Source organism: Rutidosis leptorrhynchoides, chromosome 6, assembly GCF_046630445.1.
Source record: "Rutidosis leptorrhynchoides isolate AG116_Rl617_1_P2 chromosome 6, CSIRO_AGI_Rlap_v1, whole genome shotgun sequence".
Classification (NCBI taxonomy): domain Eukaryota; kingdom Viridiplantae; phylum Streptophyta; class Magnoliopsida; order Asterales; family Asteraceae; genus Rutidosis; species Rutidosis leptorrhynchoides.
The window spans coordinates 380133799-380140924 of record NC_092338.1 but is presented as its reverse complement, the minus strand read 5'-3'; the positions used below and the strand labels follow the sequence as shown (position 1 = coordinate 380140924).

At 33.0% G+C, this 7126-nt stretch overlaps 1 long non-coding RNA gene across 1 annotated transcript; it reads left to right on the top strand.

The window, feature by feature from the left end:
- The first annotated feature begins 2725 nt into the window (after positions 1-2725).
- LOC139853288 (uncharacterized) lies at positions 2726-5631 on the top strand. Its single transcript, XR_011761338.1, has 3 exons — positions 2726-3272; positions 3521-4816; positions 5356-5631. It is a non-coding gene; the product is annotated as an uncharacterized lncRNA (long non-coding RNA).
- The last annotated feature ends 1495 nt before the right edge of the window (positions 5632-7126 follow it).

The following is a 7126-nucleotide window of genomic DNA, read 5'->3' as shown; positions in this document are numbered from 1 at the left end:
AAGACAAAAGAGTGTTATTTTATTTATTCATATCAAATCATAGTAAAAAAAGAAAGTTAACAAACTTATTCAAGTTTACTACTAATCCAAAATAAAGTACTAAATCTTGGAAAAAAAATCTCTAAGTCAAAGGTACTAAGTCACTCTACTCTACACTTTTTCACTTGTTCCCAACACCCCCTTACGCACCTGTCGTATGAAGGAAAAAAATACGGAATACAACTGAGCCAAAGATCAATGAACAGATATAATAAAAACAAGAGTATAGTATGACATGCAAAGACTAATTTCAACCCAAATTTATTTTCAAAATAGACTTATTTTCAGAGCGACGTACAAATAGGTAGATCCAAAATACCAAAAATATCACTGTATCAAACCATTGTATAGAGAGACACAAATTTCGTAAAATAACGCACTAAGAGTCAAACTAATATGTAGCAAAGTATCAAATCATAGGCTAGATAATACAGTAATCATTCATATAGGTGCAAACGTTTCGTATGACACTACGATACACGTCCACCATCAAACAAACAAAAAAGCTAGGACCGATCCACACACCTCCTATAATAATGCAATAACAAAGAGCTCGTATCAACTACCGGGTAGTCAAAAAGAGACGTCGTAGATATAACAAAATATACCGCTACAGTCGATGCTACATTATCGGTGTCACAATAAAGCGCTCATTAACCCTCATGGATAGGTTACTCTTAGGCACATTTTAAATGATCGTTCTAAATAGCTTAAAATTATAAATTTTCAAATAAATTTACAACAAACTAATGGACTTCAAAAGATGTTTGAAAGAATTAATAAAAATGAACCTAAGCATTTGACTATTATTTAAAATGTTTTATAACATGGAATGCTATTCATTTTAAAATAACGTGTCTACCCAATTATTCTGTCTAACTCTTGTCATGAATCACATGACTTAATATTTGAGCCCTCGATGAAATAACAACTTAAATGGGATTTAACGAGACATGTAAAACCACATGGAATGAGTGACACATGATACGAATCACCGACCACTCGCCACACTCACACATGTTCTTTACCGGGATGTTTCGAGACATTTTTAGGCTGTTTGTAACCTTTTTGGGGCATAAATGGCCGCTGGAGACTGATTTCATAGGTGTTCGGGACTGATATTGAGAATGTTTTGGTTGGAGGGTTTTGGAGACACGGTTTTGACATAATTTACAAAGACTAACATATTATAATTCCTCACTCTAGACTTATATAAGATGCAAAGTCCAATCATACATTGAATCTGGTTGTTAAGCTTACAATAAAAAGAACTCAATGTTAAAACTTATAGATTATAAAGTGAATTAACTAAAAAGTACATAGTTTAATAATTCATTAAGCATGTGATAATGCAATTAATATTTTAAATTATGTTAACTTTAGTGAAAAACACACTTAAGATAAATTAATTATACTAAACTTAGATACATGTAATTTATTATTCCTGAATAGTTATTCTCTTAAAAGATATACTCCGTAGTATTTTAAATACTATCAAAGTTATGATGTTGATTTTACGGGATATTACATAAATAGTAGGAGTTTAGATTACAATGGGTCTAAACGAACATGTTGGGTTGACCTACAACCATCTTTTCCGTTTTCTAATAACACGTTATGCATAATAATGAACATTTGGCTACGTTTGACCAAGTTTATTTGTTCCTCTATATGCTAATTTCTTCTGCCCACTTTTGAGAAAAAAACACAACCTAACAAAAATGTATCAAATGTGCTATATCTAACGGTACAGAGGCGAAGTCAGAATTTACGAATAGGGGATATATTTCACAAAAAAATTAATACCAAAATAAAATTTTCATATATACGTCATAACTATGAGATATAGTAATACTTCACAAATCTTTTACACTAATAAGTTTTTCAAAAGAAATATGAGATATAGTAATACTTCGTTAATAAGTTTTTCCATAACAAATCTTCAAAAAAATAGATTAATTCTTGCAACGTCGATTCCTAGTCTCATTGAATAACCTTTTAGTAGTAATAATTTGTTAAAACAATTGCATAAGTTAAATAATTATAAAACATACACAAAAAAAGTAAGCTGTTTTAAAAAAATACCTTAGATTTGAAGTCGGACACGTCTAGGTTTCTTGAAAACAAAATCATCTATTATCTCCTCAGTAGAAATTCTTTCTACAATATCTCTTTCAATGTAAAGAATCATAGAGTTTTTTAGATAATCGTCACTCATGGTGCTACGAAGTCTTGTTTTAACAATTTTTATTAATGAGAAAGTTCTTTCACTTGTTGCGGTTGAAACCGGAAGAGTTAATACAAGACAAATTAATCTATCAAGCAAAGGGTACCTATCCGACCTCTCAGTTTCTTGTAGGCCTTTGCATAACTCAGCAACCGTTTGAATCTTTTTTAATTCAAGATCATTAGGCACGTCTAGCTCATAATGTCGCAACTCTAGTTTTAGATGAATAACATTTGTTGGCTTGAAAAAATCAAACATTGTTCTTTTTGAACCACGTTTAACCTAAAAGCATAAAAGGTAAAATCATATATCATATATATGTAATTCTATATTCTATAATAAGTATAACAGCCCAACAAGGGCATGTCGTTTTGTGCTTAACATGTCGCTAAAAAAATACCTTAAAAACTTGCCGTTTTTGCCCCTAACTTCCCTTTATGCTTTACCGATGGCGACGGATGGATGAACATGTCGATTCTTTCCCTTTATCTGATGGCGATGAACCGGCGGAGATGGAGATTCTTGGGTGCGCACTTATTTTTGGTGCCTCAATTTCATCTTTTGCTTCACCTTTGGCGATGGCGATGGTGATGCTATTGCCTTTTTACATGGTCGACTGTATGTATTTAGCTGTGTATTTACTTATTTTGCCCTAATTTCCCCTTTTGCTTCATAGATAGTGATGGCAATGGCAAAGTTGTTTGGCTGTTCCGATTACATTTCTGTTTTGCAGACAATAATAATTGATAATTTTGCATCAAAGAACGAGGTACAATATAGGGTTGATTGGATTAAGGAGTAGGCAAAATCACCGATTCCTTCTCTCTGTTGAAAAATCAAGCACCACCACTCTCTTTTCATGGTCAACTGCGGTGGTTTGCGGCCTTATTAGGCGACGACACCACCACCAAAAAATCCGAGGCGAATTTCCGAGCACAACCGTACAAATTTTGCTACAGGGCGGCACACGACGGATATTCGTGGTGGTGTGGATGGACGATCACAGGTTAGGGTTTCTTTTTGTGTGATTATCCTTTTTTAGATGGTTGTTATAACTTTACCGATCGAAGATGTTCAAAGGTTAGGGTTTGAATCTGAAAAGTTAGGGTTTTCTTTTGTTAGGGTTTTATGTAATATTGCACATACATTTGTTATGTTTTGCTTCTGGAGATGACATTTGAAGTTTTATAAGTTTCACATGTCCGTTCTTTTGCAAGGTTTACTTATATTTAATTGTTTGTTGCATTTTTCTAGCTAATCGAAGTTGTGATGGTGAATATGTGTGCTCTTGGTCAATTTGAATAGTGATCAAGAGTCACAAAACCAAAAGATGTAAAAAGGTTCTGCAAAGAAATTTAGCATAGCAGCAAAGAAGTAAATCACAGAAAAAAGTAAGCTCTGTTTTTGGTTCTATTGAGATAGATATGTGTATAACATTATATATTTTTTATATATATACAATCATATATATATACCGACATATTTGCATTACTATATGGGGTAACTTATGTTCAAGTTTGTGCAGAGATTACTGATAGTTTATTTGTTTAGTTGATGGATATTTGATTGCTCCCAAAAACAGCCCTTCGACTGAAGTGTGGTTACTTTGAAAGTAAGGATCCTTTTGGAATGGTTCAAATGTTGGTTTTCCTTCTTACATTTGTATTATTGATATTATGTTCACGAGTTTTATCAAGTTTTAAAGTTTTAATTCGCTATTTATTTTATCCTTTTTTGAATGTTTTTAGATAACTTTTAGCTTCTATACAAACTGTATTCCTGTAGATCTTCATATTCGATTTCATTTGTGACTTTTAAATGTCCATAACTCCATGTATGTATTTACAAATATATTGTGAAATAAAGACCCATATATGAGCTAACTGACCCATTTTTACTTCCTTCTCAAACTATCTGACCCTCCCACTTTGCCACGTTTAATGCTTTCCATGTAGTCCCTTACCATTATGTTCGTACAAGTATTTCTAAGCTGGAGTTATGATCTATTAACGTTAAATCTATAAAGTTTTAGTAAATCTGGTGATGGATAAGATTGCTAACAGGCCGATATGATTTGCTTTCCCCCTTTATGCAACAAAAGATGAATCTCATATTGAGGGTATGCATGACAAGGTTAGTTTCAAGTTATTGTTTGTATGATTGATACTATATTTTCTGAAGTTGGAGTTCATTTAGCAAGGTTCCCTGCAATTAAATCTGAAATCAGTTGCTTGGGAATGAATCACGCAACAACTTACATACTAGATCATGAACAGCTTTACAATAGCAACATTTTATAGGAACGGGTTACAATGCATTACATAGGCAGTGTAGCGCGATACATGGAACCTTTTTGTAATGTCACAAGTCCAATCTATTCTTTTCTTTGGTTTTTCATTGCAGATGGTGAATTTAGGAATACTATATCAGGGCACAATTTTTGTCGAAAGATTTAGCATGGTTCAAAGAACAAGGTTTATTTGTCAGTTCTACAAATAAAATGCTTTTTTGAGTCACAATATGAGGCTCCAATTACTCTTTTGTCAAAAGGTATGTCTTTGTAGCAATCTGTGTGTTGGCCTCTGTATATTACCTATGCTTTTTGTGGGAAAAAAAATCATTAGGTCCCAAACATGTAGCTGAATTTATACCGATTTTAACTATTGCTACTTGTAACTAGAATAGAATCTTGGATGATTAACGTATGTGTATTTCCTTCAGGAAATTTTTGCAAAAATGATTTGTTTCGTTGGCTAATTTGTATCCTTGACTAATTGCCAATGTATGTTTTATTTGCATTAAATAGTAGGTAAGCTTCATTTTGTATTGTTTATGCCCTTTTGTTTTTAATGTTGTTTTTTTTTTTAATGTTAGGTGGTAAAGTAAGCGTGTCATCAATCTTAGTCATTCTCTGTTTCTTTGTCGTTATTTTGTTTGCGCATTTATCGTTTGATGGTGGTGGTTTTTGTTTTGTAGGTAATCGTAGGTCGTTATTTTGTTTCGGCATTTATGTTGTCCGAACCGTTTCATCTAGGTTTCATTATCATTGTGTGCATCTGCAGGTCTTTAATATGTTTTTTTTGTCAAAGATGACTGGAAAAAAGTTTCTGGTGGTGGTGGTTTTACTACGGCACTGGTAGTGGTGAATGACTTGAGGGTGATAGAGGACATGAACCGCATTTCCATTTTTTCTACATCCCGAGTTTTGTTATTATATTTTTTCAAATGATATTCATGTCTAAATATTCAATTATATAGTCAATGGTGTTTTTAATGAAGAGGGTTGACTATGTGTATTTGTTTGTTTATAGTTCTCTAAGAAGTGTGTTGATAAATGTACATCTATGTGATGATAAATGTAATGCTATATGTGTGTAAAGTATATGTATTAATTCATGAATGCTAAAACTGAATGTAAACCATGCAAAAAAAACATGCTCAGCGAAGCGTGCAACAGACCACATTCTAGTTAATAATATAACTTTGACAAAATTTGACAATTAACTTCAAATAATACAATATATGAAATCATAAATTAATAGTACATAGTGGAATATATTATGTATACATAGTAGACAAAATTGCTCCGTATCATTAGTCTGTGACTATGTGCACTATGACTCCGTATCATTAATGTTAATATTAATATTAATTAATATTAATATTAATATTAATTTTTAATTTAACACTTACTAAAAGTGGTGGTCGGTTACGTCGTTTCAGTTACATCAAATTGTCGTTTTGAGTTTGCGTTCACATTACAAACGGTCCCTCAACTTCAGCTACATTTACACAATGGCCCCTCGAGTTTACACTTTTTCAAGGGTAAAAAGTGTAAGTAGATAATTTTATTAAAATAAAAGAAACTAATTCCACCCGAATTTATAACGGGTCATATCTTCTCGCTCGGTGCGAGTTAAATTTTTCCGAGACCACCGTTCAACTCGAAAAAATATTACGAACCCAACGGGACTAACAATACGCGAAACGGATACTTCTCAAAAAACGCTAAACATAACGACATACCGTATCTTTCCGCTCGCCGCGAGTTAAATTTTTTCGACATGAGCGTCATACTCGAAATAATTTTATGAACAAAATGATAAAAAGTACGTTTGAAACGTACACTTTTTAAAAAAACACTAAAAACAACGACAACCCATATTTTCCTGCTCGCCGCGAGTTATATTTTTTTCGCCATCACCGTCAGACTCGAAATAATTTTATCAACAAAACGAAACTAACTACGTTCGAACCGGACAGATTTTAAAAAATAGTAAAGACGACAACACCAACAACGACGCTTAACACATGGGCCGTTTTCCCTTCGGTAATTACATAAAGCTACGTTAAATATGAATACGCAGGCCGAAAGTCCCCGCCGCATCGCGCGGGCCGGACCCGGACTAGTTCATTTCTAAATGACAAAAATGCTTGAAAAAATCTATGTAAACTACTCCGTATCATTAATTTAAAGAATATCAATTAACCACACAAATAAAAAAAATAAAAAAAAAATGAAAAAAGTAAGAATAAAAAACTTACAAGAACACAAGCAGATGATGGCAACGAGTGACTATGGTGATGAGCAGTGGAGTAAATTCACATATACTTTTTATCTATATGTAATAGAGACCTTAGTTGTTATCAATTGGGCTAACCTTATTTTTTGTTTAAAATTTAGGGTATAGGCCCAAACTTAAATTTTATAGAGAACAAGATCCGAACCGGCCCGCGCGATGCGGCGAGAGCTTTCGGGTTACAAATGTAGGATTAATGTGCAAGGTACAACATATAACTATATGCCCAACTTCATTTGAGCCTTCGGGGTCACACACATATACACCGAAACGTCAAATA